The sequence below is a fragment of the Mytilus galloprovincialis genome, chromosome 14, assembly GCF_965363235.1.
Source record: "Mytilus galloprovincialis chromosome 14, xbMytGall1.hap1.1, whole genome shotgun sequence".
NCBI classification, from domain to species: Eukaryota; Metazoa; Mollusca; class Bivalvia; order Mytilida; family Mytilidae; genus Mytilus; species Mytilus galloprovincialis.
This window is the reverse complement of record NC_134851.1, coordinates 47,813,713-47,832,258: the sequence shown is the minus strand read 5'-3', so window position 1 is coordinate 47,832,258 and position 18,546 is coordinate 47,813,713. Positions and strand designations below refer to the sequence as shown.

The 18,546-nt window shown below is 32.8% G+C and overlaps 2 protein-coding genes across 3 annotated transcripts in view; both read left to right on the top strand.

The window, feature by feature from the left end:
- LOC143059828 (uncharacterized) overlaps positions 1–18,546 on the top strand; it is a 196,805-nt gene that overhangs the window by 27,921 nt on the left and 150,338 nt on the right. The window lies entirely within an intron of this gene.
- The window catches only part of LOC143059165 (fibroblast growth factor receptor 2-like), a 66,594-nt gene continuing 58,315 nt past the window's right edge, over positions 10,268–18,546 (top strand). For both annotated transcript variants that reach the window (XM_076232661.1, XM_076232660.1), the window contains exons 1-3: positions 10,268–10,407; positions 14,765–14,890; positions 15,909–15,986. The gene's annotated coding sequence lies outside the window, so the exon portion shown is untranslated. The remainder of the gene's footprint in view (positions 10,408–14,764; positions 14,891–15,908; positions 15,987–18,546) is intronic.

Genomic DNA, 18,546 nt, shown 5'->3' with positions numbered 1-18,546 from the left:
TCCTTAATTATGGGCTGATGGGGCGCATTCATCCATTTCATTATTTAAAATAAGCTACAATTGTATTTCTTAATGCTCACATGTATTTCGATTTTTTGTCTTTCGTTACTCCCCGCATTACATTTTAGCTATATACTTTTAGTTCCTCTATAAATAAGCTTTCGAATGAGGTTAAAGGTATTTCTGAAATTAGGGGATGAAGGGTCACAACAGATCATGTCATTATTCAAAATATCCATGCTATCATTCAAAATTCTTTCTTTTCACGCGTATTTTTGTCATTTAGATCCTCCGTAATCCTTCTAATGGTCATTGCGACAGCAATGAACTCTCAAATGGTACATAAAGTTTTCCTGAATTAAGGGATGAAATGTCGCAGCAGTTCATTTCATCATTTAAAATAAGCTATATCTTAATGTTCACGCGTATTTCGATATGTAGGTATTGTTACTCCTCTAATATGCGTTGTGGAACATATTAACTATGTACCTTTTGTTCCTCAATGAATAAACTTTCGAATAAGGTATAAAGTATATCTGTAATTAGTGACTGAAGGGTCGTTGTAGTCCATTCCATTACTTAAAATATCCATTCCATTACTTGAAATATCCATTCCATTACTTAAAATATCCATTCCATTATAATCAAAATTGGGCATTTCTTCCTTGTCTTGCGTGTTTTTGGTATTTAGGTAACCAATGTAGTAATCATTGTGGCTCAATCGACATGTTTTATAATCAGGGGATAAATAACAGCAAATACATAAATAAAAATAACCTTAATCATATGGGCACAGGACGTTTGCGCTTTTTCACCTGTAAAACGATACGACATTTGCGCTTCAAATACTATGGACATTTGCGCTTTAAATTTTGATTCACCAGTATTAAATTGACCGGACATTTGCGCTTTTGCACCTATTGTCGTCTATCTGTAATTTTAAAGAGAAGTAATTATTGCGTAAATAAATTTAACTTATATTTGGCATTAGTACGACACATGGTCCAGAATCATTCCCTGTACATTATAGTGAACAGTTCTACTCGACACATCCTGATATTTTTATCTTTTTAAAGAGCATCATTGAACAACAGTATGTGAATCACATTAGATTCGTTATATTGATGAACAGGCATCCCTGTCAAGAATTGGGAAAGAGAATATTGAATATATATTTGAAATGTGTGCGAAATGCCAGTCTGAACAGATAAACAGAGCTAAATTTGTCCAATCCTTGGTCTTCATATATCAAGCGAAAACTGACCTGTGATGACTGTACGTGTTTTTAGGTCTTTAGAATGTTTACCTTTAGCTCAGTGTATATAGACTTTTAAACACATATCAATGTGCTATGAAATGAATGTGCTATGAAATGTGCTATTAAATGATTTTTTTAAACCTTTAACCATAAAGAAAAAATATTATTCTGCCAGTATTAAAGAGGAAGATATGATAGTCATAAAAATCAAATATTGCAAAAGGGCAAATGTCCTATGTTAACAGCGCAAATGTCCTTTTTTAAAAAGCGCAAATGTTCTATGATTTGAAGCGCAAGTGTCCAAAAAAATAAGCGCAAATGTCCTATGAAAAAGCGCAAACGTCCCGCGCCGAATCATATATATGTCTTGGTTTTCAGGAAACAGAAATACAAACTATATATCATTATTCAATATACATCACTTAACATTGAATTTTGACTACTGAAAAATTAATAATGGACATACATCAGTGCAATGCTTTCTGTTCTTAAATTGTCTGATCTAGCCAAGAATTCCTTGCTAAAAATTCTGTGGACCTCCTACGGCACCTATTAGTAGTTAAAGATTTGTTTTTACTAAACAAATTAATTTAATGTATGATCTGCATGTACGTATCGCTTAGAAAACGGCCATATACCATACGGCGCGGGACGTTTGCGCTTTTTCATAGGACATTTGCGCTTTTAATTTTGGACACTTGCGCTTCAAATCATAGGAAATTTGCGCTTTTTAAAAATGTACATTTGTGCCTTTTACATAGGACATTTGCGCTTTTGCAATATTTGTTTTTATGACTTCCTTCCTCTTTTATACTGGCTTGGGACCGACAAGTCATATTTTTTAAAATGTTTAAAAGTTTATATACAGCTAAAAGTTAACATTTTAAAACACATAAAACACGAACAGTCATCACAGTTCATGTTTCGCTTAATATCTGAAGCCTAAAGAGTCAAAATAAGTAGCTCTTGTTATCTATTCTGACTGGTATTTTGTCCACATTTCAAATACAAAAATCAAGTTTTTCTTTCTCAGTTCTTGACTGGAATGCCTGATCATCAATATAATGAATCTAAATGTAATTCACTGAGTGTTGTTCAATGATACTCTTCAACAAGATAAACATAGCAGGATGAGTTAAGTAAATCGTGATTCAATTGTCACATAATTTTTGCAGATAGTCTGCAAATTTGGAACATCCAAGTTCACTTATACAAAGGTAAAAAGCGCAAATGTCCAATCAATTTAATACAGGTGAATCAAAACATAAAGCGCAAATGTCCATAGTATTTGAAGCGCAAATGTCCTATCGTTTTACAGGTAAAAAAGCGCAAACGTCCTGTGCCCATACCATAAGGTCAATATTAATCATCGATGTAATTTGCTCTATTGGATGTTTGAAATTTCAACGGAGGCAATTTCTTGGCATGACAAGCCAGCCTCTTAGCGATAAAAGAGTTTTGTTAAACATAAATATTATTATTTGAAATTGAATTTGACAATAGAAATTTCCCCGAATCGTTTAATAGTGAATCCGGATTACACTGTAATATGTGCCGCTGGATATGAAAAAGCTCAAACTCTAAAAATTTTGAACAACTAGTGGAATAGATAATTTTAAAGCAAAACTATCTTAATATTGTGTCAGCTACCTTAAGGGAAAACAATAAGTAATGAGAAGATATATAACATTTACAAGGATAAGGTTACATTCCTTACTTAAAGTCGACACCTAATAATGTAGAATATCTATTTCCAATAGAAAAGAGTAATTCTGAGAATAAAGAGAGCAGTCGCTATTCAAAAGGAGGATGTTTGGAGGGTTGAGATCTCTAAAAACATGTTTAACCCCGTCGCAATTTGCCCCTGTCCCAAGTCAGGGACCTCTGGCCTCTGTTAGTCTTTTATGATTTTTAGTATTAGTTTCTTGTGTATAATTCGGATTTTAGTATGACGTCCATTATCACTGAACTAGTATACATCTTGTTAAGGGACCGGCTAAATGACACCTCCGTGTGTGGACGTTTCTCGCTACATTGAAGACCCATTGGTGGCCTTCGACTGTTGTCCGCTCTATGGTCGGGTTGTTGTCGCTTTGACACATTCTCCATTTCCATTCTCAATTTTATGTCTTTGACAAGCAATGCTTTAAACCACTGACAGTCTCTTTAACGATCCCATGCACAAAAATGACAAAACTAAATAACAAAGTATATTGTCCCAGCTAGCCTGAATAGTGTAGGTCTCAGCTCGAGAGTTCCCACTAAAGGCATTTCGTTTTTTTTTAGATAAAAAGATTTGAGATACCCAGTCTACAAAATTAAACAAAAGTTCAAAATCTGACTCTCGTCTGTACTAATTGTTTCATTGGCAATTTTACTACATTTTCTCATTATTATGTTGCTTCATAAATGTCTTTAAAGATGAAACTTCTGTTGGTGGTTACGGTTCGGAGATGGGCTGTTCTGTCCTTGTCAGATTTCTCATACATGTTTTTCTATATTAATACTCTAGTTAGAAGAAAATAGCTTGCAGTTATCCGCTATCTCAAGAAGTTTAGACATTTGCTTTAAATAACATGCGATGAAATAAACACTTGAAATGAGTGAAATTCTAAAGATGGCGTAGACATATTGATTTATTAATTGATTAGGATAAGATATCTGGGTTTTCAGTTGATTGCATCCGTTTCGTTCTCTCACAAGTACAAATGAAGATCTCGATCATTGATTATACTGTTCTGTTAATTTCTGTGTCATTTTGTCTCTTGTGGAGAGTTGTCTCATCGGTAATCGTACCACATCTTCGTTTTACAAGTACAGAAAATTTTGGAAAGCTCATTTTTAATTATTTAATTTTTTTTAATCGAATATTCCAATCGTTACACCATTTTCCAAGGTCATGAATGCTTGGCGCCTTTAACATGATTTAACCCTGTCACATTATGTATATATATATAAATATATATGCCTGTTCCGACTTAGGAGCCTGTAAACCAGAGGTTGTCATTTGTTGCTGTATATCATATTTGTTTTCCGTTCATTGTTTTAGTACATATTTCATTTTTTTCATTTGTCATTTTGAAGCCTTTTATAGTTGACTATACGATATGGGTTTTACTCATTCTTGAAGCCCGTGCGCACGTGGCGACCTAATGTATATCTGTAGAGAGTTGTCTCATTGGCAATCATACCATGTATTCATTTTTATATTGATACCAGTTTATAGGCATTCAATTGCACCAGAAAAAACTTAATATGGGGAACCTTTAACCTATTTTCAATACAATTAAGAAAGGGAGCTTCCCGTTTTGATAAGATCTGTATTAGATATTTTTTTAATTATTTGTTATTGACTTTGAACTAACTGTTAGTAACTGCGAGTAACGTTATGTGTCTGTTGTTGTTGTGGGGTTGAATAAATCCCTGGCACGTCCAGGATGTGTTCTGTTAGTTGTTTTGTGCTTTCGATCAATCTGATGAGTTAAGCCCTTTTCAATGATTTTTTTTATAGTTTGTTCTTATGTTCTATGTACTAGTTCACCATGCACTGTCCCAGGTTATCAGGGAGTTCTTGGGGCAGCAAACTAGTTTAAATCCGCGTCATTCTAAATGTGCATGTAGCAAGTTAGTAGCCTGTATAAATCTGTATGCTTGCATTTATTGCTATATATCATAATATTTTTCCGCTGTTGTTGTACATAAGTCAGGCCGTTAGTTGTTTTATATTTGTCATTTGAGGCCTTTCATAGCTTGCTATATGTGGTTTGGGTTTTGCTCATTTTTGAAGACCGTACGTTAACTAATAGTTGTATAATTCTTGTGCATTTGTTCTCTGACCATGTGGAGATTTGTCTCATTGGCAATCATACCAAATCTTCCTATATTTATATATATAAATATACTAGTTAAGCATTTTTTGTAAGGGAAACCCCGAAAGATTACACGATTAAATAACTGGTGAAAAACTTCATTGATTGTAGAGTAAAATTATCTCAGTGAATTAAGATATGTCGATGTTAATCCAATTGCGTACCATATATCATTAATATAAGGGACCTATAATCATGATAATCATAAATTAAATCGTGCCAGTACCATAGAAGAAAAGTTCCAGTCGGTGAACAGTCCATTACTGTAAACCAACTTATTTTCGCGAGCGATTTATTTTCGCGACTTTCGCGAGTAGAAAAATAACGCGAATATAAATCGTCGCGAATATGTCAATCTTTGATCTTTCCTTAATAAACTTCATCAAGTAAATCAGATAATCGCGAAATTTAATAGCCGCGAAGTGGTCAAGAAAGGGTAAAACGCGAAATAAAGTATCCGCGAAAATAAGTTGGTTTACAGTATGCGGACTGTGGCGACTGGGCAGGCGCGGATCCAGAGGGGGGTTCCGGGGGTTGGAACCCCCCTTTTTTTTGGACGATCAATGCATTTGAATGGGGACATTTAATTGGAACCCCCCCCCTTTTGTCCTGGGTTAGGACCCCCCCCCCCCCTTTGTCCTGGGTTAGGAACCCCCCTTTTTAAAATGGTTGGATCCGCCCCTGCTGGGCCATGTACTATGCGGCAAAGAAATGAGATGTTCTAATATTATTACACCTGCATACCAAATATTAAGACTGAGCAGCTTTATATGGGTCCATCTTTGATTGACAGACATTCCATCACAAACTTCAACATAGAAAGTATATATAATATATAAGCAAAAGTTTCAAAGTCGACCATGCATTCATATAATATTCATAATATAGCTCATGCCAGTGGAGTGCATGCATATAGTGTTTATGCCTGTTTTATTTTACTTTTATTTTTTGTGTGACTATATGATTTGTTCAATCTTATTATTAACTTGTGCTATGTTTTAAGTGTACTATATGCTTTTAACTTATATATGTCATTTATGGTATCTTACTATGCATTATATGTTTAAAATTGTGTTGTTTTTCATGACTTTTGTATGTGTGTATTGTATTGTGTAGTGTGTATTGTATTTTGTTATTAAGTCGATTTGAAAAGCTCACTAGAGCTTGTGTTATGTAGTTTATTGAATATCGACTCTAAATAAAACTTTGAATCTTGAATCTTGAATCACGGATATGAGTTTTGCTAATGCTAATACAACTGAGTGTTTTTGTTAATTAGTATCGTCCTGAATATCATGAAATATTGTCCATTGGACGTGAAGCAAACAACTTATATCCATACATTGTTTTTGATGTTTGGTCTATTATATCATAACGCAGGAAAACGAAACCATCCAAATTCATGTTTTCGGTATAAATCTTAACGTCATTCTTGTGTTGGTTACAGTTTGACATTATTACATTGAAAAAAACAAAACAACAAAAATTAATTAAGTTAATTAATTAATTAAGTCTCATTGTAGGTTATTAGAAAAAAATGAGTATGGTTAGATTATTAAATGCATGTAAACCTAATATTATATGTAAAACTGAAGTTTCTTTTCAATTTCCTTCATTCTTTTTAATGCATTAAATGTATGTGTATAGATAATCTGTCAAAGTTGTCCCATTTCTAGAACATGTACTATATTTTTCTATCTTTGAGTGGTTATTAGAAAATCCCAAAACCTTAGAACTTGTTGTTTTAGCATGTTATTATCTGCATGCCATAACAGATTAATAGCTTTATTTTGCCTTTTTATAACTGAGAAAAAAATCTCCACGGCTTAGATCATGCAGGACTGTATCCTACTGATGTAAAGTTTAAAAAAAATACAAATCATAATACTAAATTACATCTTTTCGCGCCTATTGATAAAACTGTTGCATATAAATGTTTCACTCAATTGATGTATTTACTTTGGCGTTGCTAATGATATAAGTGCGAGAACTATTAGACGGTGCATCATTGAACTGAATTGACCTGCGTAGGCGTAGGTGCAATAAAGTTGTCATTTCACTTATCAAGCTTTTAACCACATAACGGTAACCAACTCATCATGCATGCTGATTTTGAGCACGCGTCTAATCGTTTCAGTCCCTTTAACAAATACCGCTGTTATGAAAGACCTTTAATAGATACTTTCAGCTTCCTTTTTTTAATCATTAATTAAAATATTAATTCTTCCGACTTGGGTATCTTGTTATTTAAATAGATGCCTTTGGTTTTTGTTTTAGATTGCATTTCTGTAATAAATAGGATTTTACCGAAAAGCACTAAACTTAAATATTTTGATATACGTAATTCCAGAAACATCTCTTATTATCATATATATGGGATGTGATATGACTGTTGTTTCTCTACTATCTGATACTATCTAATATTTGAGACCATTCAGGTAAATGGTATTTTTTTCAATCAGATTATTAATCGGTTTTGTCTAAAACTACTACATATAAATTCAACATATAAAAATACAAATCATAATACTAAATTGCATCTTTTCGCACCGTTTGATAAAACTGTTGCATATAAATGTTTCACTCAATTGATGTATTTACTTTTGCGTTGCTAATGATATAAGTGCGAGAACTATTAGACGGTGCATCATTGAACTGAATTGACCTTCGTAGGCGTAGGTGCAATAAAGTTGTCATTTCACTTATCAAGCTTTTAACCACATAACGGTAACCAACTCATCATGCATGCTGATTTTGAGCACGCGTCTAATCGTTTCAGTCCCTTTAACAAATACCGCTGTTATGAAAGACCTTAAATAGATACTTTCAGCTTCCTTTTTTTAATCATTAATTAAAATATTAATTCTTCCGACTTGGGTATCTTGTTATTTAAAAAGATGCCTTTGGTTTTTGTTTTAGATTGCATTTCTGTAATAAATAGGATTTTACCGAAAAGCACTAAACAACCTCTATAAAATTATCTAAATAATCGAGGTCCCGAATTTAAAGAAATTTAATTCCCGACATCACGAAATTAGAAAAAATAAATCTTGGATCCCGAAAGGGTCAATCCCGAAATCAGGCCCGAGCTTAAAAACACCCGATCCCGACGTCCCGAAAAAGTCCTGCCCCTCCCTCTGCCATGTAGTTATCAAAATTTTCGTGTTTATGCTGCATACATCAGATTTTTTTTTTCTTTCTCGATACTCAATCAAACAACTCAGACTAAATGATCTTATTAAACATATTGCGGATAGCCATTTAATAAAAAAAGTATAGAAACTAACTAACTAATTTTATTCAGTATAAAACCCAGCACAAAAGGATCATCGCTGAAAAACATGAGCACATATTATACAAAAAATTATCAGTTTCCCTTTATGAGGGGGGATAGGAGGGGTCTTAATCCCGAAATCCCGGACTTGAAAAAAATCCCGAGGTCCCGAATTTAAATAAAGCAAATCCCGACATCCCGAAATCCGAAAAAAAGGATTCCCGGATCCCGAAAGGGTCAATCCCGAAATCCCGAGTTTAAAAACACCCGATCCCGGAGTCCCGATAAAGGTCCTATTCCCCCTCCTTTATGATCCTGTATGTATCCATACCAAAATTGTAAAAAAACAAAACACAGTTCTTTGATTTGCAAAGAACGACAATAAATTCTAGGTTATCATTATTTGAACTGAAGAAGGTTATAAAAAAAACCAAAAAAAAACAACACTGTAAGTCAGAAAAATAGTCGTGAAACATTTTCTGATTAGCTGAAGGGTGGTTTGCATTCGACAATCCTCGGTAGAATCCGATACTCTAGCTCCTTCCTAGATGAGGGTACGGAATCGGCCGAGTTGAGACGAAGACAAGTTTTTAAGTTTTAGATCTAAGTAAATAAAAACATGACAATTGGCTTTACATATACAGTGCGTGCCTAGATCGTAAACGTCACACAAAGTGCTAATATTTAGATACGATGAAATCTTAAAAACCTTTTTATTAGATGTTATGATGTAAAACGACAAATTCTATGCGTGGATTAAGTATGTAGACACTATGAACGTTTTATTCGATTTTAGTTAATGAAAACAGAGTCTCTGATGAAAAGAAGACAAAGTGTTTTAGCTTTTAGATCCTTAGTCTATATTGTGAAAAGCGAACTATTTTTAGATTTAAATGCTGCAAGCTTGTTATTCTTTTTACCCGTGTGAATGTTAGTGAAGTAATTTATTTTACAACATTTATCTTTTACTATTTTACTACGTAAACATATATAACCCATAGGCGGATCCAGGGGGGCCTGGGGGCCCGCCCGCCTTTTGTGTGGAAAAAAATTGGTTGCTTATATAAGGAATCACTGACGCATGACTGGAGCCCCCCTTAGGTCAGTCAACGGGCCCCCTTATGAAAAGTTCTGGATCCGCCACTGTAATCCCCCCTGTATATATGTCCGGTAACTAGCCTAACAATTTTTAACGCAACTAAGAATGCATACTTCAAGCTATGTGACCTACCGAATTAGACTATTTACTGGATTTGTTATCTCATACGCAACACGACGGGTGCCAAATGTGGAGCAGGATCTGCTTACCCTTCCGGAGCACCTGAGATCACCCCTAGTTTTTGGTGGGGTTCGTGTTGTTTTTTCTTTAGTTTTCTATGTTGTGTCATGTATACTTTTGTTTGTCTGTTAGTATTTTTCATTTTTAGCCATGGCGTTGTCAGTTTGTTTTAGATTTATGAGTTTGACTGTCCCTTTGGTATCTTTCGTCCCTCTTCTATACGTCCTCAATCCTCAATCTTATGGCCTGTTGGCACGAATTGTCCCAATGTGCAGTTTTCCTCTCTGGTGCGTTTTCCTCTCTGGTGCGTTTTCCTCGACGTATTTTCTCAAGTTCTCTGTGCTTTAAATTTGGTATGCGCTGGTTAAGATTGGGATTGAGGAACAGCAGTATTAAATCTGCCCGTTCTGTGCAACTAGAAAGTGATCCTGTATATATTAGTGGAGGATATCATTATTCAATATATAGTGTACATATTATATTCCTACATTCATGGTGGTGGGTTTTGTTCTACACGCCGTAACGGTGTGGTTGTCCTACAAAGGATGTGAAAATTTGGAAGAAGAAGAAGTTTACCTTATCTCCCTTTAGAACTATTTATAGATGGCGCTGTATACAACATGGATGCTGTAACATTATCAATTTATGTCTTATGTTTACATCTTCATGGCACACATTTAGTAAAGTTGTTTGATTGCCAGGGGGATGTTACATCACATTTCAAAAGGTTAGGACTGAAATGTGGACAGAGACGAGATTTTACAGCCGAAATTCTGTCGGAAGGCAATTTATAATGGGTACAACTTCAAGTCAAATCGGCACCTGGTCAAATCGGCACCTTGTTAAATCGGAACTAGTCAAATCAGCACCTATTTAAAGTCAATTCGGCATCCTATAATATTTGATAAAATAAATATAAATAATTCTAAAAATGTATAAATTCATGATCTATTATGGGGGTTGGATTTTAGCTAGTCCAAATAATTATGACGTCTGGCAAGGCTATTTTAATTTTTTTCTGACACGCCTTCCTACGACGTCATAACGCCGAAGCCATTTTTTACATCTGGAGTTTGAGAGCAAATTTTGGGGGGAACTTTGACACCTAATTTTAGGAAGTCGTCCCAGAAAAAAAATAAAATAGCCTTGCCAGACGTCATAATTATTTGGACTAGATTTTAGCATGCATTAAAACGCATCAAGCAGCTAGAATGCAAAAGTTTATTATCTAAAGTTTTCCCAACATTCTATGACTGACGTTTTGATAATTTTTCTTTTCAGGTAATTAATAACATAGTTACTTCAAAAACTTCATAAGAAACAACGAAGCCCTGCAATAATTAATGAAAAAATATTAACCACTTCCTGTAGGTCGTGACGTTTTCGCCTGGTTTTTGCATGCTGGGATTTAAAATACAATCATTAAAAGTCTTGGCTTTTAATCATATTTTAACGTAATTGTAAGCTCACCAATGACTTATGCTTTATCTAATAACCATCTGATAATAAGAAGATAAAACACACAGACGTGCAATTGTACACATTAATGAGATAAATTTTCTATGTAAAACGTATATATTTGAATTATTTTTGTAGACAACACAAAAAGTTATAAATTTATTTTTAATTAATGCATTTTCGGACTAATTAAGTGAATAAATTAACGTACAATAATCTGTTAAGACAATATGTTGGTGTACTCTTATTGATTGACCTTTTACTACCTCTGCTATGACTGTGTGTGTATTCACGGTTCTGTGGCAATACTCGTAGATGGCTTGTTGAAAGGTAAATTGTTATTTGCACTTCAGTATTTAACCACGCCTCTAGGGCACACCTTGCCAGGTGTGACTGTCTTTTCGGATCAGTGGATTATAAAACAAGGGAGCATTTAATACACACATTTAAAGTACATACTCAAGTTGGTGACGAATAAAAATAGATCGCCGTGGAAACCTAATTCATGTGTCAGAATGAAATGATATACACCGCTTGTCCTTGATTTATGTCTCATAAAAAAGGGGAACTTAGAAATTAGAAATAGCTTAACCAAAGCATTTTGATTGTCTTAATTAGGCAAAAAAATGTACGAGTTAGACTTTTGAAAGCCATGTATTAATTAATATCTGAAACTATCTGAAGATAACTCTACCGAAGCGGAATATAATATGTACGAATACTTTTGTTTTCACATCTTTTCACATTTATGATTAATTATTGTTATCTATTGTTCATTTAATTACTTAATTAGTACCTATATGTCTACTGCTTGGCATTAAATCTCTGTGTGGAAGGAAGGGATTATTACATATAGATTATATTATTTGGATGAGGATTTGAGCTAGCCTATAAAAACACATTAATTAGTTAACATACATTCAAGACCAAAGGATATTAACTTTGATGATTCAATTAACTTTTACTTAAAAACAACAGACAACGAATTTAATGTCATCTTTCCCTATTTTTGAATGTAATTATAAGTCTGTTCAACTGGCAAGAATACCCCTAAAGCGGACAAGCAGTTTATTCTTTAAGTTGCTGTCATTGAATATCAAGAAAGAAAATAAATCCCGAAATTGATTTGAAACTGTACGTAATACTTAATAGTTTTCCTAGAAAATATTCACATCCCTTGGGGATTATCAGTGTACCTCCAGTTGCATATATATATTACATGAATGTCGGAACAATTGTCATGATGACGAATTTCTTCCTTTATTCGAGAACAATCTATTTGATATATAAATCTGTGATTTTACTATGTTCATAACTTTGATGAACCAAAGCAAGTTATATATCGACCTGTATTTAAATCAAATTGGTTCTCTTCTTCTTCTTCTTCTTTTGGTATACAAAAGTCTATCGAATTCGTTGATTACATACCGTTGGCATACGTTGACTAGTCTATTTACAAAACTTTTACCCAAATTTACACAAAATGTATGTTCCTTTCTTATGTTCAATGTATACATGTATATATTTTAAATTACGCTATAGTTCCGTAACTTTCTATCCAGGCGTATAAACGAATCGACAACAAGTGCGTACATTTTTTTAAATCAATATCTGGTATGTTCCAATCTGTCCTTTACTATTGACAACGAGTATATATTACATTTTTCCAAATAAACCCTTGGAAAAAATATGTAAATAGATTTCTACTTTCTTCAAATCTTTGTGGTTTATAGACATATCATGATTTTTTTATCGGAGAAGATGACATATAGCGGAATGCAGACAATTGATACTCAAAATTTAAAATCAATGGTGATCTCTTATCTAGCGGAATAAAACTTTAATATCTATAAATTTGAGCATTTTTATACAGAATGGACATAATATCAATTTTTGATTTTTTTGCGAAGTTTCCCTTTAAACCAACAATCCTGCAAAATGTTCAACTGGTTAAAAAATGTATAAAAAATATCCATTACCTCTTATACATAATTAAAAATACACATTTAGTTTATATGAGAGAAAAAAATATTTACATCAACCCCCAAAAAATGTGAATAAAATTAAGTGAATATCTCTAGACAACCTCTTCCTTAATTAACTCTTCTTGCGTAAATACTGAAAAATTTCTGGACAACCCATTCCTTATTATACCCCCGCTTTAAAAAAGGGGGGGTATACTGTTTTACCTCTGTCTGTCCTTCCGTCAGTCCCATGAATATTTTCGTCGCATTTATTGAAATCTACGTTTTGTATTACGAAAATCTTAGATTGAAACCATTTTTCTCTTAAAAAAAGGTTTGTTGGTTTATTTTTACAACTTTCCAAAATATACTTTCTGTCTCTTCCGGTACTACTTTTCGATTGAGAGCGAACAATTTGATTTTGAGCTTAATACATTTTATGCTTCTTCATAAAGTGATCATAATTGGCTTTAGTTTACGTTTAATCCATTTAATCCATTAAAAGCGTCATTCATTCCCAATCTCTTGTTTATTGTTGGACTCATTTTTGTTAAAAAAAAATTTGGCTGCCATTGCACACTACGGTTCGGAACCAGACCAGATATGACAAAAATCCGCATTTTCACGATAGAGAACTACGCATAAAAAGACTATTTTTCTGAAAACTTTGTCAAAAATATATATATCATTTTGATGTAAAGATTAGAAACAACTGGAACTAAATCATTGGCCCAATTGGGTACCTTGAAACAATGAATTTCATAGACATGATGAAGAAAAAAGTTTTTAAATTGAGATTTTTTTGCTATTTATAACACTTTCTTTACTCTTTTGATATAAAAAAAAAAAGGTTTCTTTTTTGTACTAGATATTTATATGTTTATCATTGTATATATATACAAGTTGCACTATGATAAATCATTCATTCATTTTACTTTCATCATGTTCATGACTTATAGTAACTGAAACCACATATATATATTTTTATTTGGCACAAGAGGCAAAAAATAATTCTGTAACTATAAATGAATAAATAAAACAAACTGAAGCAACTGTATTCATGGTATTAGTGATTAGTCTAATTGTATTCTCAGTAATGAATTGAACAATATAAAGATATACATGTATAACATAAAGGAAATCAATGGAAATAGAGCATCGCTGAGACGCGACAAATGACACAGTTAATTTTTTTTTACGCCAAATGGGATGCTATCTTCTGGGGATAACACTGCACTTGTAAGAAAGGGACTTCAGGATCAGCCTTTCTGAGATCCATAAATAATTGTACTACAAATGTAGCTTTTTCTTCATAATATAATAGTGAAAAAAAAACTATTATTAATGTTGTTTTAATCATAAATATGAATCCAGCTGTTCACAATCTTTTTACCGATTTACTCCTATCACAATTTTATAGTATTGAACACAATCATGACAATATACATGTATACACATAGACATACATGTTCATGTATGTAGTATATATGCACATGGGTAAAACATTTTTTGATGAACTGAACATGATAGATATATTTTTTTTTAATTTCTACTTCAGGTGGAAAATATTAGCTGCAGTTTATCATTGTTTATTATGATTTTCAAATGTTTGCGTAACATGGACAGCTTATGACATATGATTTTTTTCTTCAATTTGCACAGGATTATGTATAGTCTGCTACAACATATACAAGAGATGCAGTCAAAAGAATGCTACATGTATGACTGAGGAAGAGAATTAACCAGCTCAGCTACATTGTACAAGTACCACCGGAGCCATTAATAGATGTATGTACATGTACAAACAAAACTTTTAAAAAAAATGTTCTTAGTTCATGTAGCTATAAACATGTACATGTAATGTATACTTTATACATGTACATGTAGTTCATTATGATTGTCTAGTCCAGTACATGTAAGTCATGAAAAAAATCTAATATATCAAAAATGTAAAGTTCTTACATTTTTATGGTCTACTACCTACGATAGTAGAGGGGCATAATGTTTTCTGGTCTGTGCGTCTGTCCTTCCGACCGTCCGTCCTTCCGTCTGTCTGTCTGTTCGTTCAGGTTAAAGTTTTTGGTCAAGGTAGTTTTTGATGAAGTTGAAGTCCAATCAACTTCAAACTTAGTACACATGTTCCCTATGATATGATCTTTCTAATTTAATTGCCAAATTAGAGTTTTGACCCCAATTTCATGGTCTACTGAACATAGAAAATGATAATGCGAGTGGGGCATCCGTGTACTATGGACACATTCTTGTTAATACTTTGCATGCTTTGATTAAATATTCATGTTTTAATTTGTCAATGATCTGGAAATGATCAAAAATTAAAAAAAAAAAAGTAACCTTGATTGGCATAAATGAAAACTTGGCCGAAAAGGACTTAAAATGAAATTGAAAAAAAAATAATATGTAATGATCTGCCCGAAAAGCATGAAAAGGACTTCAAATGATTTTTTAATTTTTTTTTTATGTAATGATCTGTAAATAGAACTGTGTTAACTCTAAAAGTAGGAGCTATATTGTGTCACTCCATTTGTCCTTGGCCAGTTGGTCCTAAAAAATTCAGTGACTCAATTTCAGTCACATGTTTCTCTGAAACTACTTCTTATACTGACTATTTTATGTATGAGCTTCACAGTGATAACTTGTAATATCTGAGCACTTTTCAGATCTATCAAACACCTACACAATGTACATGTACTGCCTGTAAGCAGAAAATTGGAACTACAAGGGGGATAATTGGTATTTGTAATATGACATTGCATGCCTTCTTGTTAAAATTTCATAATTTTTGCAGGAAAATCAATTTGATCCAGAGAGTCATTACAATACTAGGAAAAGAAAATATGTTTATGCATCTCAAACCAGTGATAAGGTAATTATGGACAATGATGGATAATAACTTCAACTGCTTTGTGAGCTCTTGTTGGATGAGTAGCAGCTGGCATTTTTACATCTGCTGTTCTTCAAATTACATCTTTCAATCTTCTCCTCTCAAACTGAATAGCCAATAAGAAGTACATATATATTGAAGTACAAGTAATTCATGATAAAAAAAATCTTTAAAACTTTATCCTCTGAATTTCTGAGCCAATCAGGACAACACTTGTGAAATGGTCCATAGATGATCCTCTTTGAAAACTAATGTACATGAGGTGACCATTTGGATTCCTGTAATGTATTTGAATTTTGAAAATTTGGCCTTACTTTTAAATTGGTCCACATTGAGCATGTTGAGGTCCAAAGGATCCCAAATTAATCTGTGTGATTACACCACAAACTAATTATTCTGGTACTACGATATGCTTATACTAACTGCATTAAGATTTTTTATTTTTGAACCAATTTAAATTAATCCATATTAAAGTCCAAAAAGTCCAATATTATAAAAAAAAGAAGATGTGGTATGATTGCCAATGAGACAACTCTCCACAAGCAATGACGACAAAGAAATTAATAATAATTGCCTTTAGATTAGTTCACATTTAGATCCAAAGGGTCCAAAATTAAACTTTGTTTGATTTTAATAAGAAGAAAAAATGAAATTTGTATCCATATTTTAGTGTTTGTGTCCAGTTTTCAAATTTTCTTAAATTTCAGAGACCAATTAAATTTCGTTCGATTTCAATAAAAATTAATCATATTGGCTATATTTAGATTTTGATTTTGAGCCTTTGTATCAAATTGGTCCAAATTTATGTTCAAATTAAGCTTTGTTTGATTTTATCAAAAATTTAATTCTTGGGGTTGATATGCTGAATCTAACCATGTGTCATGTGTGTATTTAGATTTAGAATATTGGGTAATACAGAAGGTAATGTAATGTCATACATGTCATATATTAAGTTCTTTGATCAAATTCTTTAAGTCAGGAACTTTTGATGTGTCAAATATTTAATCACAATCCAATTTTAATATAATTTTATATAATTTAAATTTTTATAAAATTATTGTTGATTAGAAATTTAGGATAGATACAGTAAGTCTCACAGCCATCCAATATCATGAATATGATGACAATTAGCATGTTCATGTAGCCTAAGATAATACCTTAATATTGATTTATTTGAGAAATTTAAAACATAGAGTTTTATATACCTTCAATACTTGCAAACATCATGAACATTATAGGATTAAACACATTTTTCTAGAGGTTATTGCTGTAATGGCTGTGTAAACCGGGGCGATTAACTCACAAACTAAATATTCAGATTTGTATATATATGTCAAGTTTGTGAGCAGGGTTCCCCCTGGGTCAATCATTAATTTTGCCACCTCTTTCGCCAGAACAATATATTTTTCGCCACTTTATTATTTTATTCGCCAAGTATCATAAATATACTGTTTGTTTGAAATTTCCCTTCTTTCTATCTTCCCCCCCCCTCCCCCAACCAAAATGAGTTTGCCCTATTGTTGTCTATGATTATTCTCAAACTCATCTTTTAGTTTACATTGTAAATTGTAATGAAGAAACACTAAACACTACTTTTTATACGATGGCAAAAATTGAAAATTTTTTGGTCGTTTATTGGTATCACGTTGGGGTCAGCGTCGTTGTCGTCGTCTGAATACTTTTGGTTTTCGCACTAAAACTTTAGTTTAAGTAAATAGAAATCTTTGAAATTCAAACACAAGGTTGATGACCATAAAAGGAAGGTGGGATTGATTTTGAAAGTTTTGGTCCCATCAGTTTAGGAATTAGGGGCCAAAAAGGGCCCAAATAAGCATTTTCTAGGTTTTCGCACTATAACTTTAGTTTAAGTGAATAGAAATCAATGATATTTTGACACAAAGTTTATGACCACAAAAGGAAGGTTGGGATTGATTTTGGGTGTTTTGGTTCCAACTGTAAGGAATTAGGGTAAAAAAAAGGGGCCCAAATAAGCATTATTCTTGGTTTTTGCACAATAACTTAAGTATAAGTAAATAGAAATCATTGAAATTTAAACACACAGTTTATCAACACAAAAGGAAGGTTGGGATTGATTTTGGGAGTTGAGATCCCAACAGTTTAGGAATTAGGGGCCAAAAAGGGGCCCAAATAAGCATTTTTCTTGGTTTTCGTACCATAACTTTAGTATAAGTTAATAGAAATTTATGAAATTTAAACACAAGGTTTATGACCATGAAAGGAAGGTTGGGATTGAGTTTTGGTCCCAACAGTTCAGGAATAAGGGGTCCAAAGGGTCCAAAATTAAACTTTGTTTGATTTCATCAAAAATTGAATAATTGGGGTTCTTTGATATGCCGAATCTACAAAAAATGTTACTGTGTATGTAGATTCTTAATTTTTGGTCCTGTGTTCAAATTGGTCTACATTAAGGTCCAAAGGGTCAAAAATTAAACTTAGTTTGATTTTAACAAAAATTGAATCCTTGGGGGTTCTAGGTGTAATACCACCAAATCATGGTACGTCACATCCGGTTGTATACGAA